The sequence below is a fragment of the Mustela putorius genome, unplaced genomic scaffold (assembly GCF_011764305.1).
Source record: "Mustela putorius furo isolate JIRA1106 unplaced genomic scaffold, ASM1176430v1.1 tig00003988_pilon_pilon_pilon, whole genome shotgun sequence".
Classification (NCBI taxonomy): Eukaryota; Metazoa; Chordata; class Mammalia; order Carnivora; family Mustelidae; genus Mustela; species Mustela putorius.
In genome coordinates, this window is record NW_025422127.1 from 15,929,941 (window position 1) to 15,952,305 (window position 22,365).

Below are 22,365 nucleotides of genomic sequence, written 5' to 3' on the forward strand. Positions count from 1 at the left end.
AGATGGGGCTTGTTTTTCAACCATTCTGTTATCCTATGTCTTTTTTTAAAAATTTATTTTATTTTATTATTATTTTTTTATTTTTTTAAATTTTTTATTTTTTATAAACATATATTTTTATCCCCAGGGGTACAGGTCTGTGAATCACCAGGTTTACACACTTCACAGCACTCACCAAAGCACATACCCTCCCCAATGTCCATAATCCCACCCCCTTCTCCCAAACCACCTCCCCCCAGCAACCCTCAGTTTGTTTTGTGAGATTAAGAGTCACTTATGGTTTGTCTCCCTCCCAATCCCATCTTGTTTCATTTATTCTTCTCCTACCCACTTAAGCCCCCATGTTGCATCACCACTTCCTCATATCAGGGAGATCATATGATAGTTGTCTTTCTCTGCTTGACTTATTTCTCTAAGCATGATATGCTCTAGTTCCATCCATGTTGTCGCAAATGGCAAGATTTCATTTCTTTTGATGGCCGCATAGTATTCCATTGTGTATATATACCACATCTTTTTTTTAAATTATTTATTTATTTATTTATTTATTTATTTTTTATACAAGAGAACAAATCTACACCTTTATTTACTTTTCATTAAATTTAAATCCTTGAGGGGTACAGCATCACACGGATTCTGTGGCCAATGGCTTTAGCAGGAAGGTTGCTTCGGAATTAGGCATGAACCATGCCGCTGTTTCCATGAGCACGAATTACTTTTCCCCAGATTACTCTGGTTTTGTTTGGTTTGCCACCAGGAGTCACTGTGTTGTTCTTTGCTTTGTACACGTAAGCACATCTCTTGCCCAGATAGAATTCCGTTTCATCTCGAGCATATACACCTTCGATTTTAAGAAGAGCTGTGTGCTCCCTCTGGTTGCGGAGACCCTGCTTATAGCCAGCAAAAATGGCCTTGGACCACAGCCTTCCAGATATTATTCGCCGTTTTAGAGGAGTCCTGTTCCCAGCAGGCCTCCACAAGCCCCAAGATGGCGGAAAAAAGCTATACCACATCTTCTTGATCCATTCATCTGTTGATGGACATCTAGGTTCTTTCCATTATCCTATGTCTTTTGATTAGAGCATCTAGTCCACTTATATTCAAAGTAATCATTGACAGATATGTATTTATTGCTGTTTTATTCCTTGTTCTGTGGTTGTTTCTGAAAGTTTTTCTTTTTTTTTTTTTTAAGATTTTATTTATTTATTTGACAGAGAGAAATCACAAGTAGATGGAGAGACAGGCAGAGAGAGAGAGAGAGGGAAGCAGGCTCCCGCCGAGCAGAGAGCCCAACGCGGGACTCGATCCCAGGACCCTGAGATCATGACCTGAGCCGAAGGCAGCGGCTTAACCCACTGAGCCACCCAGGTGCCCCTGAAAGTTTTTCTTGATCCTTTCCTGTTCTTCTCCTTTATGGTTTGCTGGTTTTCTTTAGTGGTATATTTGAATTTTTTCTCTTTTTTCTTTGCATATCTATTAATAGTTATTGATTTATAGTTATAATTTGGTTTATATATAATATCTTCTGCATATAGCAGTCTGTATTAAACTGATGGTCATTTAAGTTTAAGATTTTATTTATTTATTTGATAGACAGAGATCGCAAGTGGGCACAGAGACAGGCAGAGACAGAGGAGGAAGTAGGCTCATGCTGAGCAGAGAGCCTGATGCATGGCTTGATCCCTGATGCATGGGATCATGACCTGAGCCGAAGGCAGAGGCTCTAACCCACTGAGCCACCCAGGCGCCCCTGTGGTCATTTATGTTTGAGCCAATTTTTACTCCTCTTCTCCCCATGTTTTAGGTATATGATATCATATTGTACATCCTCTAATTTTGTGACTTCCTTGGCTTGTTTTTCACAGAAATATTCATTTTTTACTGCTTTTTTTTGTTTCCTACCTTCATACTGTCACTTTTGGCCTTTCCTTTCCACTCAAGAGTCCCCTTTAGTATTTCTTGCGGGGCTAGTTTAGTGTTCATAAACTCCTTTGGTTTTTGTTTGGGAAATTATCTCTCCTCCTTTTCTGAATAATAGCCTTGCTGGATAGAATATTCTTGACTACAGGGTTTTCCCTTTCAGCACTTTGAATATATCATGCCAGTCCTGGCTTGGATAGTTTCTGCTGCAAAATCCACTGATACCCTCATGGGGTTTCCTTAGTATGTAACTGTCTTCTTTTATCTTGTAGCTTTTAATACTTTTAAAAATCACTATATTTTGCCATTTTTAAAAAAGATTTCATTTATTTATTTGAAGGAGACAATGAGAAAGAGCATGAGAGTGCAGAGGTCAGAGGGAGAAGTAGACTCCCTGTGGAGCTGGGAGCCCAATGTGGGGCTCGATCCCCGGGATCATGACCTGAGCTGAAGGCAGTTGTTGCCTAACCGACTGAGCCACCCAGGTGCCCTATATTTTGCCATTTTAATTACAATATTTATTGGTGTGGATCTGCTTTGATTGATTTTTTTGAAGGTTCTCTGTGACTCTTGGATCTGGGTATTTATTTCTTAGCCCAGATTAGGAAAGTTTACAACTATTATGTCTTCAAATAAATTCTCTGCCTGCTTTTCTCTCTCTCTTCTTCTTCTTCTTCTTCTGGGACTCCTATAATACAAATGTTATTACATAAGTCTCATTTGCATAATTTCTTTTTTTCCTCTTTTATCCACTTAATTACTTTCCATTACTCTGTCTTCTAGGTCATTGATTTGTTCCTCTGTTTCTTCCAACCTGATGTTTATTCCATCAAGTGTGTTTCTTGCTTCATTTATTTATTTTTTTAAAGATTTTTATTTATTTATTTGAAAGACAGAGATCACAAGCAGGGAGAGAGGCAGGCAGGGGTGGAGGGAAGCAGACTCCCCGCCGAGCAGAGAGCCTGACATGGGGCTTGATCCCAGGATCCTGGATCATGACCTGAGCTGAAGGCAGAAGCTTTAATCCACTTAGTCTCCCAGGCGCCCCCCTCATTTCATTTATTGAGTCTGTTGTCTCTACTATGTTATTCCTTATTTCTGTATTAAAGTTCTCACTCGGGGTGCCTGGGTGGCTCAGTGGGTTAAAGCCTCTGCCTTTGGCTCAGGTCATTTTCCCAGGTTCCTGGGATCGAGCCCCACATCGGGCTTTCTGCTCAGCAGGGAGCTTGCTTCCTCCTCTCTCTCTGTCTGCTTCTTTGCCTACTTGTGATCTACATCTGTCAAATAAATAAATAAAATCTTAAAAAAAAAATAAAGTTCTCACTCATGTCCTCCACTCTAATCAATTCCAGTGAATATCCTTATGATGATTGCTGTAAATTCTCCATCAGGGATGTTACTTACATCTGTTTTGCCTAGATCTCTGGTCATGGCCTTGTCCTGCTCTTTCGACAAATTCCTCTGTCTTCTCTTTTTGTCTCTCTTTGCCTATTTCTCTGTGTTAGGAAAGTCAGCTATGTCTCCTGTTCCTGAGGGTAATGGCTTTATGAAGAAGAGGTTCTGTAGTTTCCTGCAGCATAGCGTCCTCTGTTCTCCAGGGCCCGTCACTTCCAGGAACATCTCCAACATGTGGTACATGTGATCTGCTGTTGTGTCCTGGCCACTTTAACCTGGCCAGTTGTCTGTAGAGGCTCTCTTTGCCTGTTGTGGGCAGTGTTTGGTCTCTGGCCTGAATGTGGTGAGTCTTAACTATGCGTGCTCTGGTCTGCTTGTAAAATGAGACTCATCACCTCCACCACCAGAACCAAGGCCTCAAATAACTCTTGGGTCAGGAGACACGGTGTTGGGAAGGGTTTGGGCTGGTCTTCTTGGAGAGGGGCCCACTGCATTGGGAATGAGGTAAGTGTAACTGAAAAGGGTGGTTCTTCTGAAGTGTCTGTGGGGGTGGGGTTTGTTGTAAGCAAGTGAGGTAGTGAGTGTGGGTGCTGTGCTGATTCCCACAGGTGGCTCTGGGGTTATGCTGGGTGGTGAGGGAAGGAAATGGCACCAAATATCTTTTTGTTTCTGAAGAGGTCTCTCCATGTATGCTGCCTCTTTGGGATATGCTCCAAGATGAGCAACTACATCACTACTGTGTGCCCCAGGCATTCTTTAGGTCACGGTTTCCATGCTGTATGTCCATGAGTTCTTTGCTTGTCTTCTCTCCAAGAGAAGCCCCAATGGCCTGTGAGCTCTCCTAGAGCCAAGCATACTGACCTTATGAACTCCAGGCTTTAAGCCCCACTGGCTCTAAGAACTCACAAAATGTGGGTCCTTTCACTTTACAAGCCAATTGTTATGGGGATTTGTTTTTCCATGTGCTACCCTGTGTGCTAGTTTGTTTCTTTTTTTTTTTTAAATATTTTATTTATTTATTTGAGAGAGAGACAGTGAGAGAGAGCATGAGCGAGGAGAAGGTCAGAGAGAGAAGCAGACTCCCCATGGAGCTGGGAGCCTGATGCGGGACTCGATCCCAGGAATCCAGGATCATGACCTGAGCAGAAGGCAGTCGTCCAACCAACTGAGCCACCCAGGCGTCCCGCTAGTTTGTTTCTTTATGTGTTTCTCTAATTACTAGTTTTTGTTCATCATGTGACAACTTGCATTTCACGTATTTCACGAATACACACAAATATTTGGTGTATTTGTTCCATGGTGCCTTTTAAATTCATACCCTTGATGCCTAGCATGGTTTTTATTACATAACAAATATTCAACAAATCTTGTTAAATAAATGATTGAATGAGTGAATGCTATTATAAAGAAGTTGAGGGGCACCTGCTTAGCTCAGTTGGTAGAGCATGTGACTCTTGATCTCTGGGTTGTGAGTTCCAGCCCCACATTAGGTGTAAAGATTACTTAATTGATTAAAAAGAAATCTTAAAACACAGAAGGTGAATAATATTTTGGAATCACATTTATGACACTACTAAAGAACATTAGGTTACCTTTATCCTTCTTTTCTCCCTTTCCTTTTCTCTATCAACATTTATTGAGTTCTCAGTACAGGTAAGCACCTGTACATGCTGGAAATTACAAGGATTTATTCTTTCATCTTGAAATAGTTTGACAATTGATGATAAGCTTTAAAGTTTGTTATTTAAAAATACCCAGTTCTTGTATTTGATGACATGGTAAAAGTGTAAGGCTATGGATTTATTGTTGCTCTGAGTCTACACTTCACAGAGCCATTAGATTTTAAAAATATTTTTGTTTTTGATAGTGACAGCTATTTTACAATTTTAAGTGACTAGTGTCTAGAGTAGTCATTTTTAGCTTGAGACTGAGTCATAAAGGTAAATGTATGGTCTTGAAGGAACAAAGGCAGTCCTATGGCAGTTTGTAAATATGTGGTGTATGTATTTATTTTTCTGAGGGATATAGATTCTCAAAGGAGTCCATAAGCCCAAAAATGTTAAGAGCAATTCTGTTTGCCTTGTTTCTTTAAGTTCCCTTTTTTACACTGTCTAGTGGTTAAGTACATGGTCCCCATGTTTGAATCTTAGCTCTGTTATGTAATAGCTGTGTGACCTTAAACAAGTCACTTAATCTCTTTCTGCATCAGTTTCCTCATCTGTAAAATGGAGGTAACAATAGCACTATGTCATAGGTTAATATGCATGCATAAATAACTCAGAAAATACCTAACACATAGTATATATTCTAAGTATATAGCCACTATTATTATAATTATTACATAGATGTGGCTTGGTGATAATGATGGTGAAAATTATGATGACTTATACCTTCCCGAAGCCACTTAAGAGTGAATGAAAATGAGCAATCATAAGAAATGTTGCATAACCTGTTGCCATTCTGGGTAAAGCTAATACAGCTTTTCTCTTCTTATTCTACTTTAAGGATAGCCAGACTCTCAAGCCTGGGTAATCTGATTCAACTGCTGAGATTGAATGACAGTGACAAAAGCAGTTTGCCTCTTAGATTTAGCTGACATGTATATTGATTCTGTTTTTTTAAAGATTTTATTTATTTATTTGGACGGGAGGGGCAGAAGAAGAGGGAGAAGCAGACTCCCTCACTGAATAAGGAGCCCTTACACAGGGCTCCATCCCAGGACCTAGGTTTCATGACTTCAGCTGAAAGCAGGTGTTTAACCAACTGAGCCACCCAGGTGTCCCTAAACTGATTCTATTTTTAGCCCGGGATGGAATTGACTCATTGCTATAGTTCTGTTTTTTTTACCCCATGGAATGTGCATTGTTGATGTTTTACCAATGATAAACAATGCATGGGGAAACAGGAACCTTTAATAGCTGTCCTAATTGGTCCCAGTTCTCCCACAAAATACTGTGGCAAACTGACAAACATTTTCTTGAAGTCCCCATCTCCACCCACTGACCTTTACTGCTGAAAGGGTTAGTCAAATTAGATTAGATTAGAATTTGTTTCCAAGGTCTTCAACTTTTTCTAGCCTTCTTTTTTGTTTTTTAGGATTTTATTATTTTTTTTATTATTTTTTTGCCAGAGAGAGAGAGAGAGAGAATGCACAAGCAGGGGGAGCAGCAGGCACAGGGAGAAGCAGATTCCCCACTGAGCAGGGAGCCTGATGTGGGACTTGATCCCAAGACTCTGGGATCACGATCTGAGCCAGAGGCAGACACTTAACTGACTGAGCCACCTAGGCATCCCAACCTTTTCTAGCTTTTAATGATCAAAGTTTTCTTTAAATAATTGAATTTTAGGGTTATCTTTTTTACCTTTGTTGGGTCAATTTTGTCTCCCCTCAAATGCTTGAGAGTGATTTTTTTACCCCCTGTGTATTGTTTTTGAGGTCTCTATTTTCTTGCTTCCTTATACAAATAATTTCCAATTCCTTTAACAACTGCCCCTAGGAATTTACCTCCTGTAGTGATGGCTATTTCTCTCCATGGGCTCTACTTCTAGAAACAATCCCACTCAGGAACCCTGGATCCAAAAGTGCCAAGTAGAAATTGTATAAAGTGGTTTTATTCAGATGCTGGGTATCTATCAGACTTAAAATACAATAGATCTATAGATAATTGCCTGAATAGTTTCAGTAGTGAAATCTTGAAGCCTAAGATCTAACCCCTATTGCATTTTTTTTTTTTTCAAAGTGTGGTCCATGGAGACAGGACAAGTTCCATAATTTTCAAGACCCATTATAAAATGAACACTGAAGGGAGGGTCTTTTGTTCAAAAGGTAAGAATTTCAACAGCTGCAAGAGAGCATTAAACCCAAGAGAAGAGTCCTTTTGAGCAATAGCCTGTGTCAAGACATAGGGCATGAGTCCATGAGACCAAGCCTGTGTGGAGCCAACTGTATCAGAAGCTCTGGAATCTGATAAATCTGACATCTAGAGCCTACCAGAGAATTAATGAATTAGAATCTCTGGAGTTAGTGTTTGTGAATCATCATTCTTAACAAGCTCTCCAGTGCTAATTTTGTACAAAATTACCACAAAAAGTTGATAAATTCTCACCTATTTCTTTCATCTGCTTGGAAAAAAAATTAAAACAAATCTGTCTTTTAAAAGTATGTGGCTTGCGTGCCCTGATAGCTACCTGAGGCAACTACTTTTTGGCTTTTCTTTTTGCTTTCTTTCCTTTTCTTTTTCTATTTTATTCTTTTCTTTTTCTCTTTCTTTCTTTCTCTACTCTCTTTCTTCCATTTCCTCTTCTATTCTACATTTGTTTGGGTCCTGTCCGTACTATGCCAGGCATGGCTAAACTTGGATGATGACACTGAAATGAAATAACTAAACAAAGAAAATTTGAGAGGAAGAGGTAAGACTTCCAGTGGTCTAGGCCCTTTTTCTGTAAGGATTGTGGTGTGTGGTTTTTTTTTTTTTTTTGTCAAAGCCAACTTTGCTTTTACTTCTAAAAACAAAACAAAACCAAACAAAACCAGAAAAGGAAAAAAAAATCAGAGAAACAATGCTGTGAGAACAATCCAAGTCCCACAGCCTCACCCTCAGTGACTATTTGGTCACATTTACTGGAATTCAATTCCAGATCAGTCCATTTACTCTGCAGCAAATGCCTGTCAGTTCTTGGAATTTATTTCTACAAATTGTCTCTTCACTAAATTTTAACCCCAAGGGCTCAGGAATCCTGGGTAACTTCATGAGAGAATTGTTATCGAATTACCTTAAACATTTGATTTTCACTTCTGAGTTTAACTGTGTATCATCAAAATAATTCAAGATTAATAAACCTCTTTATATTACTTTATAAACTTATCAAAGTTTAGCATAATAAATGCTCTTTTTCCCCCCCTTTTTGGCTCACAGTTTTCTCTGTGTGAGTGATTGCTGGAGTAGTCACTAAGAGCAACAGATGCTGTCTTGAATTTTTGCTTAATAAAAAGCAGACAGATTTTTACTAAGAGGTGCTTCTAAATTCCTTATGAAATTACTTTCTTCTTTATTGATTTTCACATCTATTTTCTGTTTTCCCCCTAGTATTTGTAGTTTTTTTTAAACACAGAGCTTTATTACTCTGTTTTTAAAGTAATGTAAACTTTTATGTTTCTATTTCCATTCTCAAAGCAAATGAGAGACTAAATGAAAACAATTCTTTGTAACTTTGAAATATTATGTAACCTTGATTTTTTAAAAAGAATTACTTATTTATTTAAGAAAGAGAAAGAGAGAGAGCAAGCTCACATGATTGGGAGGAGAGGCAAAGGAAGAGAATCTCAAGCAGATTCTGTACTAAACCTGGAGACCAAATTGGGGCTTGATCTCATGACCCATAAGAACATGATACCAGGAGTCAGACACTGAACTGACTGATCCTTCCAGGTGCCCCTATAACCTTGAAGTTCTTCAGAAATATTTCCTGTTTGCTTTTTATTGTCACAAAGAACTTCTATAGAAGAATGCATTAAGAACTTTTACAACTCAATAAAAAGAAGGGAAACAACTCAGTTTTAAAAATAGGCAAAAAATTGGAATGGACATATTACAAAAAATATATAAGCATGGCCAATAAACACATGAAAAAGTTTCACCATCATTTGTTGTCAGATAAAGGCAAATTACAATAAGCTAATATTAACATAGCCACTGGAACAGCTGAAATAAAAATATCTGACCAAACCAAGTGTTGGCAAGGATGTAGAGCAACTGGGAATTTCATACATGGCTGGTGAGTGTATAAAATGATTCAATTATGTTGAGAAACAATTTGGCAGTTTCTTATAAACCTAAGTTTAAACATAAAGTTATGATATAACCGAACTATTTCTTTTCTAGGTATTAACCCCCCAAAGATAAAAATATATGTCTTTTCAGAGATTTATACATGAATGTTCAAAGCAGCTTCATTCATAGTGGTCAAGAACAGGAAATACCCATAAATTCATCAATGGGGGAACAGATGAAACTGTGGTATATGCATACTGCTTAGCAATAGAAAGAAATGAACTACTGATATGTACAATAACATGAATGAATTCTCAAAAATACTATGCTGAGGGGTGCCTGGGAGGCTCAGTTAGTTAAATGTCTGCCTTTGGTTCAGGTCATGATCCCAGATCTCCCTCTGCCTGCCGCTGCCTCCTGCTTGCGCCCGCTGTCAGATAAATAAATAAATTCTTTAAAACAAAACAAAACAAAAACATTATGCTGATATAAAGAAGCCAGACCCAGAGGAATACATATTGCACAATTCCATTGACTTGAATTCTAGAAGAGGCAAAACTAATCTGCAGTGACAGACAGAAGATCGGTGCTTGGTTTGGGCCAGGTTTGGGAGGGGGCTACTGAACTCCAAAGGGGCATGAGGGAATTTTGAGGGGTGTTGGGAGCATCCAATATTTAATATTTTTTAATTTTTCAAAGATTTTGCTCATTTATTTATTTGAGAGAGAGAAAGGCAGAGAGAGAGAGAGCATGAACAGTGGGGAGAAGGAGAAGCTGGCTTCTTGCTGAGCAGGGAGCCGAATGTGGGGCCAATCCCAGGACTCTAGGATCATGACCTGAGCTGAAGGTAGATGCTTAACCAACTAAGCCACTCAGGTGCCCCTGGAAATATTCTATTTTTTGACTGAAGTGATGCTTCCATGAGTGTATATCTTTGTCAAAACTCATTTGAATTTGAAAGCTCTTGAACTCCCCTCCTCTCATGGACACACCAAGTGCATAACTACACACAGAGCAATACCTCTGAAGGAAATCCAGAAACTACCTACACATCAGGTGAATGAGGAAATACCATATCAGAATGTGTAGGAAAGGGTGAAACATGCTCACCATAAATTCCATCCCCAGGAGAGAGTCCCACAATTTTGGAGGGAACTTCCAACTTCCAGTTCCTCCATGAGGAGCAAAGGATTTGGACTTCATATTTAGTACCCCAACTTTTAAGATTCCCACCTAAGGGATGGGCTTCCCAAACACCCAGCTCTGAGAGCCAATGAGGCTTGCATCCACAAGACCCATAAGAGTAGCAATCAAAGAAGCAGTTGTTAACTGGCATTCAGTACTCACCAAATGGCAGAGAGAAGGCAGAAATGTTCACTTATCTGTCTTTTCCTGAAAGGGATCCATTTGTATACTTTGAAAGCTGCTTCCTGAGGGTCAGGCTTCTAATTTAGCACACATCTAGGGGCTGTTTGTGACCTCCCTAGAGACCGAGGAAACTGGTGGACACCTCCCACACTATATCCCTCCAGACTACTTAGTATCTCTCAAAGTATCTCTTTGAGAGACTGTACACACTGTGCTCCAGCTTTTGAAGCTGTTGCCCAAACGACAGGTTTCTGGATTACCAGTCTTTCTTACCCAATAGGACTTCCACTTATGAGTTCCACTGGACTACAGCAAACAAGTAGGAAGACCTACTTGGGTACAAGAGCACATTCTTGTAACTTTAGACAGGGCCCAGTGCAGAAAGAACAAACAAAAATGTCTGTCTCCTAATTTCTCCCTGAAGGGGATTAACTGCATACTTTTCTAACTGCGGGCTTGAGGCTCTGGCTTCCAATCAGCCCTTATCAAGGTGCTGAATGAGATCCTTCCCTTTGGAATACTGATGGGTCTTCACAAATTCTCAACTACTGGGAGCCACTAAGAACAAGGAAGGTGGCTTAGATAATCACAAGGGTTTGGGAGACAATAAGGAGCTCAGGCTGGGCTGATTGACAGGTTTGATGTCCTCCATGGGACCACAAGAGGTGGCTGTTTAATCTAATATGCAGAAACCATCACAGAGAGTCAAGGAAAATGAAAAAACAGAAAGATATGTTTTAAAAAAGACACAAATTTCCAGAAACATATGTAAATGACATAGAGATAAGTGATGTATCTGGTTGAGAGTTCAAAATAATGGCCATAAAGATGCTCAGCAAGGTCAGGAGAGTAATGCATGATCAAAGTGAGAATTTTAACAAAGAGTTTGAAAATATTAAAAAGTACCAAACGGGCTGCCTGGCTGGCTTAGTCAGAAGAACATGTGATTCTTGATTTGGGGGTCATGTGTTCAAGTCCCATGATGTGTGTAGAGATTACCCAAAATAAATAAATAAATAAATAAACTTAAAAAAAAAAGTACCAAACAAAAACTATAGAGCTGAAGAATATGATAGCTGAACTGAAAATTTCAATAGAGTGGTTTGACAGAAGACTACATCAAACAGAAGAAAAGGATCAGCAACTAGAAGGCAGGGCAGTGGAATCCATCCAATCAGAGAAGCAAAAAGAAAAAGGAGTGAATAAAAGTAAAGATTCCTTAAAGAACTTATGAGATAGCATCAAACAGACCAATATATACATTATAGGTGCCCTAGGAGAAGAGACACAGAAAAAGGCAGAAAGCTTATTCAAAGAAATAACGGCTAAAAACTTCTTTAATCTGGAGAAAGACACAGACATCCAGATCAAGAAGCCTGGAAACTAAACCAAAGAGACCCACACCAACCAACATTATAATGAAACTGTCTAAATTTAAAGAGAAGGAGAGAATCTTAAAAGCAGCAAGAGAAAAGCAAGTTTTTAGGAACAATGGAGCCCCCATGAGATTTTTAAGCAGAAACTTAGTAAGTCAGAAGACAGTGGCATGATAAAAATGGTGGGAGAAAAAAACTGCCAAACCAGATTACTTTACCTTCCAAAGTTGTCTTTCAGAATCAAAGTAGTTATAAGGTTTTCCAGACAAAAGCTAAAGGAGTTCATCACCACTAGGCCAGCCATACAAGAAATGTTAAAAGGAGCTCTTTAAGTTAAATCAAAAGGATCCTAATTAGTAACAGGAAAACATACGAAGGTATAACACTCACTGATAAAAGTAAACATATATTGACCCCTGAACAACATGGGTTTGAATTGCACAGACCCACTTATAAGTGGATTTTTTTCAATAAATACAATATAGTACCATAAATGTATTTTCTGCTCCTCATGATTTTATCAATAGCGTTTCCTTTCCCTAGCTTACTTATTATAAGAATAGAGTATATAATACATGTAACATACAAATGTATGTGTTAATTGACTATGTTATTGGAAAGGCTTCCAGTTAAAATATGCTATTAGTAGTTCATTTGTTGGAGAGTCAAAAATTATACATGGATATTTGCCTGCACGAGGATTCGGTGACTCTAACTCTTGTGTTGTTCAAAGGTCAACTGTATAGTTAACTTTAGAATACTCTATTGTTATAATTGTTGTGGTAAAGCTCTTATACCCTAGTAAGATTATTAAAAGACAAAAATATTAAAAATAATTATACTACAATAATTTGTAAATGAATACACAATATAAAAAGATGGAAATTACAACAGAGCATGAGTTTCACAAAATGGGGGGAGTGCATCATAGTGTAAAGCTTTTGCATGCATTTGAAGTTAAGCTGTTATCAGCTATAAATAGATTTTTATAGAGATAAGAGTTTTATGTAAGCCACATGATAATCACAAAGCAAAAACCTATAGTAAATACACAAAAGATAGAAAAATAACTCAAAGCATACCACCATAGAAAACAATCATACCACATGCACACCTGAAAACTCATGCAACATTGTGTGTCAACTATACTTCAATGAGAAAAAAAAATCATTAAGACATGAAGGAAGGAACAAATGAAATAAAATAATTATAAAACAAACAGAAAACAATGAACAAAATGGCAATAGTAAATTCATATCTTTCAGTAATTATTTTAAATATAAATAGACTAGATTCTCCAATCAAAAGACAGAGTGAATGAATGGATAAAAACAAGACTCAGCTATATGCTGCCTAAAAAGAGATTCACTTCAACATTTTTAAAAGATTTTATTTATTTATTCACTTGCGAGAGGGAGAGAGAGCGAGCATGAGAAGGATAGGCAGAGGGAGAGGGAAAGAGAGACTTTCAAGCAGATTCCTTGCTGAGTGCAGAGCCCAAGGCAGGGCTCCATCTCAGGACCTTGAGATCATGACCTGACCATAAATCAAAAGTTAGATGCTCAACCAACTGAACCACCCAGGTGTCTCTCATTTCAGCTTTAAACACACACATAACTTGAAAGTGAAGAGATGGGAAAAGATAGTCTATGCAAATGAAAACCTAAAGAAAGCAGAGTTAACTATACTTATAACAAAAACCAGACTTTAAGCCAAAGACAGTAACAAGAGAAAAAAGCCATTATATAAAGGGGTCAACTCATCAAGATGATATAACATAAGTAAATATTTATGCTCCCATCGTAGGAGAATGTAAGTATATAAAGCAAACGTTAACAGATTGATAGGGAAAAATAGACAGCAAAATAATAATAGTAGAGAACCTCAAGACCCCTTTTTAACAATGGACAGAGCATCCAGACAGAAAATCAATATGGAAACATTAGATTTAAACTACATATTTGATCAGAAGGATCTAACAGGTTATTTCACAGAACATTCCATTGAATAGCAGCAGAATACACCGTCTTCTCCAGCACACATGGAACATTCTCCAGGATGGATTTTATTTTAGGCCACAAAATAAGTCTTAATAACTTCAAGAAGACTTAAATCATGTGAAGCATCTTTTCTGACAATAATAGTATAAAACCACAAATCAACTACAAGGAGAAAACTGAATAATTAGTCCAATATGTGGAGATTAAAGAACATGCTACTGAGCAAACCATGGGTCAAACAAATTAAAAGAGAAATCAAAAAATATCTTGAGACAAATGAAAATGGAAATAAACATACTAAAACTTATGGGATGGAGCAGAAGCAGTTCTAACAAGGAAGTTTATGGTGATAACTGCCTACATTAAGAAAAAGAAAGATATCAAACAATCTAACTTTATACTTTAAGGCACTAGAAAAGGAAGCACGAATGAAGTCAAAGCTAGTAGAAGGAAGAAAACAATAAAGATCAGAGTGAATATAAATAGAGACTAAAAAAACAACAGAAAAGATAAATGAAACTAAGAGCTGCTTTTTTTTTTTGCAAAGATAAACAAAATACACAAACTTTTAGATAGATTTACCAAAAAAAGAAAGAGAATGCAAACAAAATTATAAAATAAAATTGGAGAAGTTATAACTAATACCAAACAAATATGAAGGATCATAAAAGACTGCTAAGAACAATTGGGTCCAATAAATTAGACCTAAAAGAAATGGATCAATTCCTAGAGATATACAACCTACCAAGACTGACTCATAAAGAAATAGAAAATCTGAAGAGATAAACTATTAGTAAGGAGATCAAATCAGTAATCAAATACCTCCCAATAAACAAAAGTCCAGGGTGAGATGGTTTTACTAGTGACTTCTAACAAACATTTAAAGAATTAATACCAATCCTTCTCAAAGTCTTCCAAAAATTGAGAAGGAAACACTTTTCCTCATTTAATACCAAAACCAGACAAGGGCACTGCATGAAAAGAAAATTAGAGGCATGGGGTGCTTGGGTGGCTTAGTTCATTAAGTGTCTGCCTTAGGCTCAGGTCATGATCCCAGGGTCCTGGGATGAAGCCCTGCCTTGGCTCCCTGCTCAATGGGGAGCCTGCTTCTTCTCCCTCTGCCTGTCATACTGCCTGCTTGTGCTCTCTTTCTCTGCCAAATAAATAAATAAAATCTTAAAAAAAATAAAAAAGAAAATTAGAGGCCAATATCACTAGAGAACATAGATACAAAAATCCTGAACAAAATACTAGCAAACCAAATTTGACAGTACATTAAAAGGATCAAACTCCACGATTAAGTGGTATTTATTCTAGAGATGGAAGAATGGTTCAACATCCATAGATCAGGGCCCCTGGGTGCCTCAGTCAGTTAAGCATCTGCCTTCAGCACAGGTCATGATTCCAGAGTGCTGGGATCGAGTCTTGGGTGGGGCTTCTTGCTCAGTAGGCCGTCCACTTCTCCCTCTGTTCCTTACTCATGCTCTCTCTTGCTATCTGTCACTCTCCCTGCCTCTGTCTCAAATAAATAAGTAAATCTTTAAAAAATCCATGAATCAATCAACATGATACACTACGTTAATAAAATGAAGGATAAAAATCATATGATCAGCTGTTGTGTCAAGCCCACAGCTAACATTACACTCAATGGTAAAAAAGCTGAAAGCTTTTCCTCTAAGATCAGGAACAGACAAGTATGCCCACTCTTACCACCTTTATTCAACACAGTATTTGAAATCTTAGAGCAATTAGGCAAGAAAAAGTAATAAAAGGCATCCAGAGGAAAAAAATTTGTCTCTATGTGCAGATGACATGATCTTATATTAGAAAATCCAAAGACCGAAAAGACTGCATCCAAAATCTGCTAGAACTAATTAATGAATTCAGGAAATTATCAGGATAAAAAATCAGTATACAAAAATCAATTGCATTTTTATACATTAATGATAAACTATCTGAGAGAGAAATTAAGAAAACAACCTTATTTACTATAGCATCAAAAAGAATGAAACACAAGAATAAATTTTTTTTAAAGATTTTATTTATTTATTTGTCGGAGAGAGAAGGAGAGAGAGAACACAAGCAGGGGGAATGGAAGGCAGAGGGAGACGGAGAGAGAGAACCAGGCTCTCCGCTGAGTAGGGAGCCAACATGAGACTCAATCCCAGGACCCTAGGATCATGACTCAAGTCTAAGGCAGACACTTAACTGACTGAGCCACCCACCTGTCCCCATTTAGGAGTAAATTTAACTAAGGAGGTAAAAGTTCCAAATGCTGAAAACTATAAGACATCGATGAAAAAATTGAAGACGACAAAGATAAAAGGAAAGATATTTCATGCTTATGGATTGAAAGAATTAATGTTGTTAAAATATGCATACTATCCAAAGTGATCCACAGATTAAATGTAATCTCTACCAAAAATATTTAAAAATTTTTATTTATTTGAGAGAGAGAGAGGGAGAGGGAGGCAGACAGAGAAGCAGAGGGAGAGGGAGAAACTCCACAGTGAGTAGGGAACTGAACTTGGGGCCCAAACATCCTGGGATTATGACCTGAGCTGAAGGCAAAGGCTTAATTGACTGAGCCACCCAGGTGCCCCTTTATCAAACTTTCAATAACATTTTTCACAGAAGTAGAAAAACATTCTTAAAGTTTGTATGGAATCACAAGAGACACTGAATAGTGTCTTGAGAAACAATCTTGAGAAAGAACAAAGCTGGAGAGATCATGCTTTCTGGCTTCAAAAACTATATTATATAGTATTGTATAATTTTGACATAAAAAAAAGACATAATAGCCAACAGAACAGAGAAAAAACCCAATGCATATAAGGTAAATTAATTTTTGACAAAGAAGCCAAGAATATACAAGAAAAGGATGGTCTCTGATAAATGGTGTTGGAAAAACTGAATATCCATATGCAAAAGAATGAAATTGGACCTTTATCTCACATGCTATAAAAAAGAAATCAACTTCAAAGGTATTACAGACTTGACCATAAGACCTGAAATCACAGAACTCCTAGAAGAAAACAGAAAGAATAAGCTCTTTGACATTGATCTTGGCAATGAATGTTTGGATTTGAGGCCAAAAGCAAAGACAACAAAAGCCAAAAATAAGCAAGTGGGACTACCTCAAATTAAAAAGCTTCTGCTCAGCAAATGAAGCCATCAACCATGAAATGAAAAGGCAACCTATGAAATGGCATAAAATATTGGAAGTCACATATCTGTAAAGTGGTTAATATCCAAAATATAGAAGGAACTCCTGCAACCCAGTAGGGAAAAAAAAAAAAAAAGAAGAAAGAAAAAAGAAAAAAGTAACCCAATTTCAAAATGATCAAAGGACCCAAATATATATTTTTCCAAAGAAAACATACAAATGCCCAACAAATACATAAAAGTCTCAATATCACTGATCTTCAGGGAAATGTAAATAAAAGCTATAAGATATAACCTCACACTTGTTAGGATGTTTATTATAAAAAATACAGGAGCTAACAAATCCTGTCAAGAATGCAAAAAAAAAGCAGACACTTACCAGTTGGTAAGTGTCTGACTTCATCTCAGCTTGGGTCTTAGTCTCAGGGTCATGAGTTAAAGCCCTACATTGGGCTCCACACTGGGCATTGGGCTGCATGCTGGATTAAAAAAAAAAAAAGAAAGAAAGAATGTGGAGAAAATGGACCCTTTATATGCTCTGGTTGTATGCTGCTGATAGCAATGTAAATCAGCATAGAGGTTCCTCAGGAAATTAAAAGTAGAACTACTGGGACACCTGGGTGGCCTAGTTGGTAGAACATGCAACTCTTAATCTTAGGGTCATGAGTTTGAGCCCCACATTGGGCATAGGGTTTCCTTAAAAAAAAAAAAAAAAAAAAGTAGAACTACCATATGATCCAGGTATATCCAAAGGAAACAAAACCATTGTCTTGAAGAGATATTTACACTCCTGGGTTCATTGCAGAATTATTCATAATAGCCAAGGTGTAGAAACAACTTTAAGTGTCCATTAATGCCTGAATGGATCAAGGAAATATGCCATATATATATATACATACAGGGAATATTACCAGCCTTAAAAGAAGAAAGAAAAGAAGAAATTTTCTTCTTAAAAAGAAGAAAATCTTATCATTTGCTACAGCATGGATGAAGTTGGAGTTCATTGTGCTAAATGAAATAAGCTAGAGAGAGAAATACAAATACTGCTGCATCGTATCACTTACATGTGGAATCTTAAAAAAAAGTTAAACTTGTAGAATCATAGAGAGACAAGAGGTTGCCTCGGACTGCAGGTAAGGGAAATAGCGAGAGATTGGTAAAAGGGTACAAACTTGGGGTGTGTGGGTGTCTCAGTTGGTTAAGTGTCTATCTTCAGCTTGGGTCATGATCCCAGGATCCTGGGATGGAGCCCCACATGGGGCTTCCTGCTCAGTGAGGAGCCTACTTCTTCCTCTGCTCCCCCTGCTCCCCCCCCCTCTCTCTTTGCCAAATAAATAAAATCTTTAATAAAAAAGGTACAGACTTTCAGTGAAATGATGAGTTAGGTCTGAGGATCTAAGTTATAACATGGTGACCATGGTTCATAACACTGTGTTTTATCGTTGAAACTTGCTAAGAGAGTAGAACTTAAATGTTTTTGTCAAGACACACAAAAGTAAATATATGAGGCAATGTATGTGTTAATTAACTTGCTGTTGTGGGGGGATCCTCTCAGAACGTACATGTATATCAAATCATCATGTTGTAAACTTTAAATGTCTTACAATTTTGTTTGTTCATTACACCTCAGTAAAGTGCAGAAAAACCTATGATCTGAACTGTGCACAAAGAATCATGCATTTTAGTGTATGCAAAGTATGCTTCAATGAAGGTGATTTTTCAAACTACACAAAAATGTTTAGAGAAGGAGAGCCTAGATGGCTCAGTTGCTTAAGCTTCTGACTCTTGATTTTTGGCTCAGGTAAGGGCTGTGAGATTGAGCCCTGCATTGGGCTCTGTGCTGGGCGTGGAGCCTGCTGAAGAGTCTCTCCCTCTGCCCTTCTGCACCCTATCCCCCCCCACCCGCCCCCGTCTAAAAAATTTAAAAATAAATAAATTAAAAAAATGCTTCTTACTCAAACCTGTGTTTATAAAAATATTTGGAGAAGACTCTAACACACACCCATGTAACGCATTACCCAAGATTAGTAAATGTCAAACATTTTTCATTTGCTTTATCTGTTTTCGTATAATAGAAATGAACTGTTACCAATGAAGGTAAATTCTTAGTTCCCAGACCTATTTTCCACCCCTTCCCACAAGAGAGCACCTTCATAATGTGTGTTTCTTTTCTCTGTTCTTTTATTTTTTTTATTTTTATTTTTTTTAAAGATTTTATTTATTTATTTGACAGAGAGAGATCACAAGTAGGCAGAGAGGCAGGCAGAGAGAGAGGAAGGGAAGCAGGCTCCCTGCTGAGCAGAGAGCCCGATGCGGGACTCGATCCCAGCACCCTGAGATCATGACCTGAGCCGAAGGCAGCGGCTTAACCCACTGAGCCACCCAGGCGCCCTTCTCTGTTCTTTTAAAAAATGTATTAACAGACATCTTCATTTCATTGATGATGATATCAAAGCATAAGAAGAACTGTGCATAGGTCACAGTAAAACACTGAGTCAGCAGCACAGCCGGGAGTAATGTTCTCCCGCTCCTGCTCATTCCCTAGGGCTATGTTACTTAACCTGTGTTTGTGGAGCTGGTATTATGATTTATGTAATTAGGAGAATGTTTGTACTGTTCTTTGTCCTCAGTTTTATTTATTTATTTTTTCAAAGATTCCATCCATTATTTGAGAAAGGGAGGTAGAGATAGCAAGAGAGAGCATGAGCAGGGAGGAGAGGGAGAAACAAGTTCCCCGCTGAGGAGGGAGTCTGATGTGGGGCTTGATCCCAGGGACCCAGGATCATGACCCATGCCAACAGCAGATGCTTAACCGACTGAGCCACCCAGGCGACTCATCCTCAGTTTTAGATGTTAATAAAATGTGGCCTAAATGGAAATTCAGTGTGTCATGATGTTTCTCTGTTTCAAATATGTATTTTTTGAGATTTTATTTATTTATTTGACAAAGAAAGAGAGATCACAAGTAGGCAGAGCAGCAGGCAGAGAGAGAGGGTGAAGCAGGTTCCCTGCCGTGCAGAGAGCCCGATGCAGGGCTCCATCCCAGGACCCTGAGATCATGACCTGAGCAGAAGGCAGAGGCTTAACCCACTGAGCCACCCAGGCACCCCTCTCTAAGTGTTTTAAATGGCCTCCTTGAAAACTTTCAAATCTAAGACTAATATGATATTTATCAATATATATTTGATACCATTTTAATTACAGTTAAGAATACAGATATTTTATTTTTTGCACTCTGCTATATAGATTACTGGATTATTTTTAAAGCAACTAATACCTTTGAATCCCAATGCTTCGAAGTCCAGTGAGGTGGCTGCATTTGACTGTTTTACCCTGAAGGGGTCCAGAACGTGCCATCCCAAAATATGACACTTTGGTATATTGATTATTTTGAGTTGAGTGCACTTGACAATCAGCAGATGCATGAAGGGCTTTTTATCCTTCCCCTTTCTACCTGAAAACATAGAATTTCCCATGAGAAAGGTAGCCTTTCTTTGTCAGAAGGAGAACATTTTTTTTTTTCCTCCCAGTTTTATTGTGATATAACTGACATTTAACATTGTGTGAGTTTAAGGTGTAAACATAATGATGGGATAAATGTATACATTGCAAAATGAACACCACTATACGTTTAGTAGATATCCATCCCTTGACAGGAACAGTCATATCAGAGATTGGGATTTGATGCTAATAAAATGGGACATGTACACACAAACCTACTAAAGTAACCCTTAGTTTCCCCAGTATAGTTCCCAGTCATTGCCCCACAATTTACTGTTCTTAGCAGAAGTCCCTTTGTCTTGTCACATCCCTACAGTTTTTCATTATTTGTGTAAAAAGTGTATAAGCTTTTGTGCCTAAAGTCTTCCTCAGGGACACTGGGTGGATCAGTTGGTCAAGTGTCTGACTTTGGCTCAGGTCATGATCCCAGGGTCCTGGGATTGAGTCCGCGTTGGGCTCCTTGCGCAGTGGGGATCCTGCTTCTCCCTCTTCCCTGGTGCCCCCCCCCCCCGTTTATGCTCTCTCTCTGACAAATAAATAAAATCTTTAAAAAATGATAGTCTTCCTCAGGCTTTCATTTTCTTTCTGAAGATACCTGCCTACATGTAAAAATATTAAATACATTTGCATGCTTTTCTCCTCTTAATCTGTTTTATGTCGATTAATTCATAGGCCAGCCATGGAACGCAAGTTTATAGAAGAGTTTCTCCTTTCCTACAACATATATATGAGGTAGCCACAGGGACTGGTTTGATATTCCTTGTTCTTTCTTTTGGTTTATCTGTTTTTATGGTTCAACTTCTATATTGTCCAGATTTTCCCTTCAGTTTTAATCTTTATATTTCAAAAGCTTTTTTCTGGGGCACCTGGGTGGCTCAGTGGGTTAAAACCTCTGCCTTCTGCTCAGGTCATGATCTCAGGGTCCTGGGATCGAGCCCCGCATTAGGATCTCTGTTCGGTGGGGAGCCTGGTTCCCTTTCTCTCTCTGCCTGCTTCTCTGCCTACTTGTGATCTCTCTCTCTGTCAAATAAATAAAATCTTTTAAAAAAAGAAGCTTTTTTGTTTTTAAAAAGATTTCATCTATTTGACTAAGAGAGAGTGAGCAAAAGCATGGGGGAATAGCAGGCAGAGGGAGAGGCAGAAGCAGGCTCCTTGCTGAGTGGGGAGCCAGCTGTGGGGCTCTAACTCAGGAACCTGAGCAGAAGGCAGATGCTTAATGGCTAAGCCATCGAGGCACCCCTCAAAAGCTTATAGATATTGACAGAGAAAAGAAGAATTCGAAGACCTTTAAGTATTTTGTAATAATTAAGCTGATTTTTCTTTCTAGTCTTTTGAGGGAAAGTCATAGAAACAATTCTCTCAAAGAAGACTACTAATTTTGGTTTTCTCTAGCAGATAATATGGCTTTTTTTTTTCTTGAAAATAGCAATTGTTCTGATTATAAAAATTATGAATGGAATAATTCCTCCTCTCTTTTTATAGAAGTAACAAAAATCAGTTGTGAACTCAAGTTTTAGTTCACAATGTAGTCCAGAGTGCTTTTTTTTTTTTAACCCTTAGAATTTGAAAGCTGCATCTTCATTTGCTTATTGTTTTAGATACATTTTCAACTCCCATTGGCTATTGACTTGCACATCACAATGGAAGTTAAGTCTGTTCCTAGAGCAAGTTCAATATCACCAGTTCAGCAACATATTGTAATGTCACCGAAGCCCCATTCTGGGATGGCCACAAGTAGATTATGAATTTTACTCACCCAGTGATGCGTTCTCCTTGTCAACAACACCTGATAATTGCAGAGATTCTACTTCAGACTAGCTGTGCCACAGGGTACTGTTGTGTCACTGGTGACTAGTATGGGGCATAGGG

General features: G+C 38.1%; 1 pseudogene; it reads right to left on the minus strand.

The window, feature by feature from the left end:
- Window positions 1-568: 568 nt before the first annotated feature.
- Window positions 569-1,013, minus strand: LOC123389662 (annotated as a pseudogene).
- Window positions 1,014-22,365: the final 21,352 nt, after the last annotated feature.